The sequence below is a fragment of the Aethalodelphis obliquidens genome, unplaced genomic scaffold, assembly GCF_003676395.1.
Source record: "Aethalodelphis obliquidens isolate GAN/ISIS:26980383/991018 unplaced genomic scaffold, ASM367639v1 scaffold3, whole genome shotgun sequence".
Lineage (NCBI taxonomy): Eukaryota > Metazoa > Chordata > Mammalia > Artiodactyla > Delphinidae > Aethalodelphis > Aethalodelphis obliquidens.
The window spans coordinates 52,995,347-53,005,710 of record NW_020837947.1 but is presented as its reverse complement, the minus strand read 5'-3'; the positions used below and the strand labels follow the sequence as shown (position 1 = coordinate 53,005,710).

At 35.0% G+C, this 10,364-nt stretch overlaps 1 long non-coding RNA gene across 1 annotated transcript in view; it reads left to right on the top strand.

Moving 5' to 3' along the window:
- Positions 1–7,760: 7,760 nt before the first annotated feature.
- LOC113611030 (uncharacterized) overlaps positions 7,761–10,364 on the top strand; it is an 82,467-nt gene continuing 79,863 nt past the window's right edge. Inside the window, exon 1 of the long non-coding RNA XR_003429330.1 lies at positions 7,761–7,842. This is a non-coding gene — a long non-coding RNA (uncharacterized LOC113611030). The remainder of the gene's footprint in view (positions 7,843–10,364) is intronic.

Here is a 10,364-nt window from a genome sequence, read left to right as displayed (position 1 = left end):
AGCCGGCATACCAAGGCTGCCCTGGTGCACCCCAGGTCCTTGGTCTACACCTCCAGCCATCCCTTCAAGGTGGCTCCAGCTTAGCGCACCCTGGGCACCCCACCCACACCTGCCCCAGGAAAAAAGTGCAAAAACCACAAACACATGGAAGCTAAACAACATGTTACTAAACAACCAGTGGGTCACTGAAGAAATCAAAGAGGAAATAAAAAGATGCCTGGAGACAGATGAAAATGGAAACACAACAATCCAAAATCTATGAGATGCAGCAAAAGCAGCTGAAAGAGGGAAGTTTATAGTGATACAAGCCTACCTCAGGAAACAAGAAAAGTCTCAAATAAACAACCTAACCTTACACCTAAAGGAACTAGAAAAACAAAAACAAACGAAACCCAAAGTTAATAGAAGGAGAGAAATCACAAAGATCAGAATAGAAATAAAAGAAATAGAGACTGAAAAACAATAGAAAAGATCAACAAAACTAAGAACTGGTTCTTTGAAAAGATAAAAAAATTGTTAAACATTTAGCCAGACTCATCAAGGAAAAAAAACAAAGAAGGCCCAAATAAATAAAATCAGAAAAGAAAGAGAAGTTACAACTGACACCGTGTAAATACGAAGGATCATAAGAGATTACTATGAACAATTATATGCCAAAAGACAACCTAGAAGAAATGAATAAATTCCTAGACATGTACAATCACTTAACAGTGAGTCAAGAAGAAATAGAAAATATGAACAGATCGATTACCAATAATGGTAGTGAATCAATAATCAAAAAACTCCCAACAAGCACAAGTCCAGGACCAGACAGCTTCACAGGTGAATTCTACCAAACATTTAAAGAAGTGTTAATACCTATCCTTCTCAAACTATTCCAAAAATTGTAGAGGAAAGAATACTCATTCTACAAGGCTAACATTACCCTGGTATCAAAACCAGACAGGACACCACAAAAAAAAAAAAAAAGAAAAAGAAAATTATCAGCCAGTATCACTGATGAACATAGATGTGAAGATCCTCAAACATTAGCAAACCAGTTCAACAATACATTAAAAGGATCATCCACTATGATCAAGTGGGATTTATCCCAGGAATTCAAGGAAGTTTCAACATTTTCAAGTCCGTAAATGTGATACATCACATTAATAAACCAAAAATAAAAATCATATAGTCATCTTAATAGATACAGAAAAGCATTTGACAAAATTCAGTATCCATTTAAAGTAAAAACTCTCAACAAAGTAGATATAGAAGGAACATACCTCAACATATTAAATGCCATACAGGCATACCTTGTTTTATTGTATTTTGTTTCATTGTGCTTCAGAGATATTGTGTTTTTCACAGATTGAAGGTTTGTGGCAACCTGGTGTCAAGTAAGTTTATCTGTGCCATTTTCCAATAGCATTTGCTCACTTCATGTCTCTGTTTCACATTTTGGTAATTCTCACAATATTTCAAACTTTTTCATTATTATATTCGTTATGGTAATCTGTGATCAGTGATCTTTGATGTTACTATTACAAAAAGATTGTAACTTGCTGAAGGCTCAGATGATGGTTAGCCTTCTTTAGCAATAAAGTATTTTAAAATTAAGGTATGTACACTTATTCAGACATAGTGCTATTACACACTTAATAGAGTACAGTATAGTATAAACAGAAATTTTATAAGCACTGGGAAACAAAAAAATTGTATGAGTCACTTTATTGTGATATTTGCTTTACTGCAGTGGTTTGGAACTGAACCTACAATATCTTTGAGGTATGCCTATGTATGACAAGCTCACAGCTAACATCATACTCAATGGTTCAAAGTTGAAATCTTTTCCTCTAGGATCAGGAACAAGACAAGGATGCCCACTCTCACCACTTCTATTCAACATAGTATTGGTAGTCCGAGGCACAACAGTCCTAGGCACAACAATCACACAAGAAAAAGAAATGAAATGCATCCAAATTGGAAGGAAAGAAGTAAAACAGTAACTATTTGCAGACGACATTATGCTATATATAGAAAACCCTAAAGCAGCAACCACAAAACTATTAGAATAAATGAATTTAGTAAAGTTGCAGGATACAAAATTAATATACAGAAATTTGTTGCAGTTAATAATGAACAATCACAAAGAGAAATTAATAAAATAATCCTATTTACAATTGCATCAAAAAGAATAAAATGCCTAGTAATAAACTTAACCAAAGAGATGAAAGACCTGTACTCTGAAAACTGTAAGACATTGCTGAAAGAAATTGAAGACAACACAAATAGATGGAAAGATATACCATGCTCATGAACTGGAAGAAATAATATTGTTAAAATGTCCATACTACCCAAAGCAATCTACAGATTCAATATAATCCCTTTCAAAATACCCGTGGCATTTGTCAGAGAACTAGAGTAAATAATACGAAAATCTGTGTGGAACCATTAAAGATGCCAAAGCAATCTTGAGAAAGAAGGAAAGCTGGAGGCATCATATTCCTTTATTTCAATCTAAACTACAAAGCTATAGTAATCAACACAGCATGGTACTTGCCACACAAACAGCACATAGATCAATGGAACAGAATAGAGAGCCCAGAAATAAACCCATGTTATATGGTCAATTAATCCACAACAAAGGAGGTAAGAATAAACAATGGAGGATAAGACAGCCTCTTCAATTAACGGTGTTGGGAAAACTGGGCAACTACATGCAAAAGAATCAAACTAGACCACTTTCCTACACCATATAAAAAAATAAACTAAAAATGGATTATAGACTTAAATGTAAGACCTGAAATCATAAAAATCCTAGAAGAAAACATAGGCAGTATGCTCTTTGACATAGGTCTTAGCAATGTTTTAAAAAATCTGTCTCCTTAGGCAAGAGCAACAGAAGCAAAAATAAACAAATGGCACTGCATCAAACTGAAAAGCTTTTGCACAGCAAAGGAAACCATCAACAAAACAAAAAGGCAACCTACTGAATGGGAGAAGATATTTGCAAACAATATGCCCTGTAAGGATTTCGTATTCAAAATATATAAAGAAGTCATACAGTTCAATATAAAAACCCAAATAATCCAATTTAAAAATGGGAAGAAGAGGACTTCCCTGGTGGCGCAGTGGTTGAGAGTCCGCCTGCCGATGCAGGGGACACGGGTTTGTGCCCCGGTCCGGGAGGATCCCACATGCCGCAGAGCGGCTGGGCCCGTGAGCCATGGTCGCTGAGCCTGCACGTCCAGAGCCTGTGCTCCGCAATGGGAGAGGCCACAAGAGTGAGAGGCCTGTGTACCGCAAAAAAAAAAAAAAGAGCAGAAGAGCTGAATAAACATTTTTCTAAAGAAGACATACAGATGGCCAACAGGCACATGAAAAGATGCTCAACATCACTAATCATAAGAAAAATGCAAATCAAAACCACAATGAGATATCACCTCACACCTAATAGAATAGCTGTTATCAAAAGAAATCACAAATGTTGGCAAGATTGTGGAGAAAAGGGCACCCTCATGCATTGTTGGAGGGATATAAGTTGGTACAGCCACTATGAAAGGCAGTGTGGAGGTTTCTCAAAAAATTAAAAATAGGACTACCATATGACCCTGAAGTTTCAGTTCTGGGTATTTATCTGAAGAAAACGAAAACAGTGATTTGAAAAGTTATATGCACCCCCAATGTTCACTGCAGCATTATTTATTATATACAGTAGCCAAGATGTGAAAGAAACCTAAGTGTCCATAGATAGATGAATAAGTAAAGATGTGATATATATATGTATGTGTATATATATATATATATATATATATATACACACACAATGGAATATTACTCAGCCATAAAAAGAATGAAATCTTGCCATTGCAACAACATGGATAGACCTGGAGGGTATTATGCTAAGTGAAATAAGTCAGAAAGAGAAAAACAAATACCATATGATTTCACTAATATATGGGGGAAGAAAACAAAACAAACAAACAGAAAACATAAATAGACTCATAGATACAGGTAACAGGCTGGTGGTTTCCAGATTGAAGGGGGTAGAGGGTTGGGCAAAATAGATGAAGAGGATGAGAGGTATAGACTTCCAGCTATAAAATAAGTAAGACCTGGGGATATAATATACAGCATAGGAAATACAGTCAATAATATTGTACTAACTTTGTATGGTGACAGATGGTAACTAGACTTATCATGGTGATCATTTTGTAATGCATGAAAATATCGAATCACTATGCTATACACCTGAAACTAACATAATATTGTAAGTCATTTATACTTCAATAAAAAGATAAATAAAAATAAAAAGTACTTGAAGTGTCTTCAAAGATAAAAGATAGATATGAGAAGTATCTAAATTATCTAAGAAGTTGTATTAAATTTATGTTGGCAATGCTGAATTCACTTTTTAATTTTTTTATTTACTATGGAATACATCAAAAATATTTATAAAATATTTGTCATCCCTGAGAACTTAAAAAATTCTGTTATGAAATATACACAAAAATTAAGAGAAAGATATGATGAACTCTTATACCTGCCACCCAACTACATCAATTATCAACACATGGTCAGTCTTGTTTCATGTAATCCTTATGTACACCATTATTTCAAAGGAAGTTAGAGTTCATATCATTTCATCCATAAATACTTAAAAATGTACTTCTAAAAGATAAGGACTTGTTTTAAACTTAATACCAAGGTCATATCTAAAATTAATAATATTTCTTTAGTATCATTAAGTATTTACCTAGAGCCCTTTATAACAAATATAGTTGCTGCTGTGGTTATCTATTGCTGTGCAACAAACTACCTCAAAACCTAGAGGCTTTAAAGGAGAACCCATTATTCTCTCTCATGTAGGAAGGTTTTTAGTCATTAAGTCAATTTCTTTGGGAGGGTTCAGATATTTCATTTCTTCTTGAGTTAGTTTTGGTAAGTTTTAATTTTCTAGGAATTTGTCTATTTCATCTAATTTTTAAAATTAACTCTCATAAAATTGTTCATATCTTTTTATAATGTCTATAGTATCTGTAGTTATGTTTACTTTTTCATTGTTTATTTGTACCTCTTCTCTTTTTTTCTTTATTAGTCTCATTAGAGGTCTGTCAATTTTATTAATCATCTCAAAGGACCAAATTTTGTTAATTTTCACTATTGTAAGTTTGTTTCCTGATTTTTAATTTCTGCTTTTATCTTTATTATTTCTTATCTCCATCTTTCTTTGGATTTATTTTGCTGTTCTTTTCCTAATTTCTTAAATTGGAATTCTTTGTTCAATAATGTATAGCCTTTTTTCACTCCTAATCTGTGCAACAAAGGCTGTATATCTCTCTAATTATTGTTTTAGCTGCATGCCAAAAGCTTTGATATGTAGAATTTTCATTATTGTTTAGTTCTAAATTTCTAATTTCTTAATTTCTGTTATAATTTCTTCTTTGAATAATTGATTATTTAGAAGTATAGTTCTTTATTTTCAACCATGGGATATTTCTGGTTATTATTTTGTTGTTGGTTTCTAAGCTATGTGGTCTGTCTAATACCATTCCTTTGAAACTTGTTGAGATTTATGGACTAGTATGGGGTTATTTTTTATTACACTTTTTTTTCTTCTTTCACGCATTGGCAATTGTCTTTGCCATCCCCTGGGAGATAGGGGTTATTCTAGTTCATCCTTCCATTGAGGGTGTACACTTTGGGTCTTAGCTCTACTGTCTGTTCAGGCCCTGGGTTTTATCTCCTCTACCCCAGCCCCAGAAGGCTGTGCATACCAAAGCTCCTGTTCATCCAATTCAGTGCCTGCCCTCAAGATGGAAGCAGCATCAGTGTTCTCTCCTCCCTGCATGCTCTGCTTTTGTTGTTTTTTTTTTTATTATTGAAGCATGGTTGATTTACAATGTTGTGTTAATTTCTGCTGTACAGCAAAGTGAGTCAGTTATACATATATATACATTCTTCTTTATATTCTTTTCCATTATGGTATATCCCAGGACATTGAATATAGTTCACTGTACTACACAGTAGGACCTTGTTGTCCATCTATTCTATTCCCTTTTAGTTTTTGACCTGAGTATTCCTTACAGTCTATTCTAACCAGTTTGTCAATGCATTTAAGAAGATTTTTAAAAAATAAATATTATCCATCACTTTTCATTGGTTGTGAACCTAGTCTGCATACATCCATCAGCAGACGCCTATACTGACATCTTATTTGACTACTGTTGAAGTCCTGTAACATGTAGTAAGTAACATGTTCAAAGAGGTCAAGGCTTGGACATTTCTTGACGCAATCACTAGAAATACTGTTAGGGAAAAATTTAACAGGATATGTAGAGCAAATGTTCACAAGTATTAACCAACCATCGAATAAAAAAATACACACTGAAAAGAGAAAAATGATGTATTTTTAAGTTCCATTCAGAGTCCTCAAAACTACAGCCAATAAATCTGAATAATTCTGAAATGACCCTCATAGCCTACTTTTATTTCTTTTATTGCACAGTTTGCTAAAAAGATACATAGGAGTGTTCATAGCAGCATCTCTCCTGTCAAAAATTGAAGAAAAAACAGCAAATACCTATCAATGGTAGGATAGATAAATAAGTTGTGGAATGCTTTATACCAATGAGAATGAACAAACTACAGCCCCATGCAACTATATATACGAATTTCATAAATATAGTGTTGAATGAGAGAAGCTCAATACAATAATATATAAATTTGTATGATTGTATTTATATAAAGTTCAAAAACAGACCAAACGAATTTATTGAGTTATAATTCAAGGTGATTGTTACCTTTGAGAGAAAATTAGTGAAAGGGATGGGCACACGAGGACGTCTGAAGATCTAGTCGTGTTCAATTTCTTAATCTGAAAGCTTGTTACATAGGTGTGCTCATTTTGTGAAAATTAGTTGAAATGTACACTTTAAATGTATGCATTTTCTGTATATATACATCAATAAAATTTTACATTACAAAAAATTCAAAATGAGAGATAAAAGCCATGAATTTATTTAAGAAATGAAATATCCACCTGATGCTGCTCTTGATTTTTTACAAAAGGATTGTGCTAATAAAGTGTTAACATAATGACATTGTAGCTGTTTAATGACTTCTGGAAAGCTGGGGACCTTGATCTTGAGAAATGAGAATAGGAAAAACGGAGATATTTTTCTTCTAAGTGTAGGGAAACACTGCTTTTCCCAGACCGAGTTATACTGTAGAATTGTGAAGAGCTTTTCCTTTTTTTTTTCCGTTAAAAATTTTTTTTATTGAAGTATAGTTAATCTTCAATGTTGTGTTAGTTTCAGGTGTACGGCAAAGTGATTCAGTTATTTATACATATATATATATACATATATATAAATACACACACATATCCATGTTCTTTTTCAGATTCTTTTCCATTATAGGTTATTACAAGATATTGACTATAGTTCCCTGTGCTATACAGTTTTAGAATGGTTGTGTTTACTGATCACCTGCAAAATTCTTGGAAATTTAAAAATCTGTTCTTGTGAGCTAGTACAAAAATGCTCCAGCACAGAAATCCCTTTTCTACCCCTGAGCAGCTTTGCGTGACCTTAAAGAAATTACTTTACTTGTGGAGCTTTAGTTTTCTCATCTCAAATATAGTGAGAACATATTAGGTTATTGAAAGGATAAAATATTTATGACCATGCCCAACAGATGGTTAGATCTCTTAGATGTTTAGATGGTTAGGGCTCTTCTTAGTACATCAGAGATCTGAGCCATGTATTAATCTTCTTCTTTGACAGTTGTCCTCATTCTACTCTAAGCCTGTTTCTTCAACTGTAGAAAGAGAATACATGCCTACCACTCTGACACCTGGTAAGTAATCTTTTGGTTATTAATAATATTATTAGAATATTGTCAAATAGCAAGTTTGGTTCTAGTTGTCTTTCTTAATTTCTGCAGTGACTTATCATCTGAGTGCAGTTATTTCTGTGGGAACCCTAAATTATTCCTCTGTGTCTACCACAAAGAAAAATCTAAGTGGCTTCCATTTTCTGCCCTTGCCCTCTCTGTAAAATCTTCTTTGCCAACAGTAAAGCATCATTATCTTACTAAGAAATGCAGTGGGTCATTTCATTCTAGATCTATGGTTTGCCTTGAGCTAGAGAAATATTCCCAGTTCTCTAAGGAAGAATTCCAGCTCAGCTTACTTGCCAAAACTTGTCAGTAGATTCGTGGATTCTTTACGAGCAGAATCTTGGTTCCTCACTTTAATTTGTGCCCTAAATTTAAACATAGATTATCCCTTATTCTGTTGTTTCTCAGGATTCCTACATTTTTCATGTTAACCTCATTTTCTGCATTGTAGTTTTCCATTCTGAGATGGAGATAAATCATATTGTCCCAGCCTGTTTGTAGTGTATTAATCATCCATTTCTCTTCAATGGGCTTTTCACATGGTTGCCCATTTTACATCTGTTCATTCCTTTCTTTTTTTTAGTTTTAATTTTTTTAACATCTTTATTGGAGTATAACTGCTTTACAATGGTTTAGTTTCTGCTTTATAACAAAGTGAATCAGTTATACATATACATATACCCCCATATCTCTTCCCTCTTGCATCTCCCTTCCTCCCACCCTCCCTATCCCACCTCTCTAGGTCATCACAAAGCACTGAGCTGATCTCCCTGTGCTATGTGGCTGATTCCCACTAGCTATCTATTTTACATTTGGTAGTGTATATATGTCCATGCCACTCTCTCACTTTGTCCCATCTTACCCTTCCCCCTCCCCATATCCTCAAGTCCATTCTCTAGTAGGTCTGTGTCTTTATTCCCGTCTTGCCCCGAGGTTCTTCATGACCATTTTGTTTGTTTTTTAGATTCCATATATATGTGTTAGCATACGGTATTTGTCTTTCTCTTTCTGACTTACTTCACTCTGTATGTCAGACTCTGGGTCCATCCACCTCAATACAAATAACTCAATTTCGTTTCTTTTTATGGCTGAGTAATATTCCATTGTATATATGTGCCACATCTTCTTTATCCATTCATCTGTCGATGGACACTTAGGTAGCTTCCATGTCCTGGCTATTGTAAATAGAGCTGCAATGAACATTGTGGTACATGACTCTTTTTGAATTATGGTTTTCTCAGGGTATATGCCCAGTAGTGGGATTGCTGGGTCATACGGTAGTTTTATTTTTAGTTTTTTAAGGAACCTCCATACTGTTCTCCATAGTGGCTGTATCAATTTACATTCCTACCAACAGTGCAAGAGAGTTCCCTTTTCTCCACACTCTCTCCAGGATTTATTGTTTCTAGATTTTTTGATGATGGCCATTCTGACCAGTGTGAGATGATATCTCATTGTAGTTTTGATTTGCATTTCTCTAATGATTAATGATGTTGAGCAATCTTTCATGTGCTTCTTGGCCATCTGCATGTCTTCTTTGGAGAAATGTCTATTTAGGTCTTCTGGCTATTTTTGGATTGGGTTGTTTGTTTTTTTGATATTGAGCTGCATGAGCTGCTTGTAAATTTTGGAGATTAATCCTTTGTCAGTTGCTTCATTTGCAAATATTTTCTCCCATTCTGAGGGTTGTCTTTTCATCTTGTTTATGGTTTCCTTTGCAAAAGCTTTGAAGTTTCATTAGGTCCCATTTGTTTCTTTTTGCTTTTATTTCCATTTCTCTAGGAGGTGAGTCAAAAAGATCTTACTGTGATTTATGTCATAGAGTGTTCTGCCTATGTTTTTCTCTAAGAGTTTGATAGTGTCTGGCCTTACATTTAGGTCTTTAATCCATGTTGAGTTTATTTTTGTGTATGGTGTTAGGGAGTGTTCTAATTTCATACTTTTACATGTAGCTGTCCAGTTTTCCCAGCACCACTTATTGAAGAGGCTGTCTTTTCTCCACTCTATATTCTTGCCTCCTTTATCAAAGATAAGGTGACCATATGTGTGTGGGTTTATCTCTGGGCTTTCTATCCTGTTCCATTGGTCTATATGTTTGTTTTTGTGCCAGTGCCATACTGCCATGATTACTGTAGCTTTGTAGTATAGTCTGAAGTCCAGGAGCCTGATTCCTCCAGCTCCGTTTTTCTTTCTCAAGATTGCTTTGGCTATTCGGGGTCTTTTGTGTTTCCATACAAATTGTGAAATTTTTTGTTCTAGTTCTGTTAAAAATGCCAGTGGTGGGGCTTCCCTGGTGGCGCAGTGGTTGAGAGTCCGTCTGCCGATGCAGGGGACACGGGCTCATGCCCCAGTCTGGGAAGATCCCACGTGCCACGGAGCGGCTGGTCCCGTGAGCCATGGCCGCTGGGCCTGCGCGTCCGGAGCCTGTGCTCCGCAACGGGAGTGGCCACAACGGTGAGAGGCCTGCGTACCACAAAAAA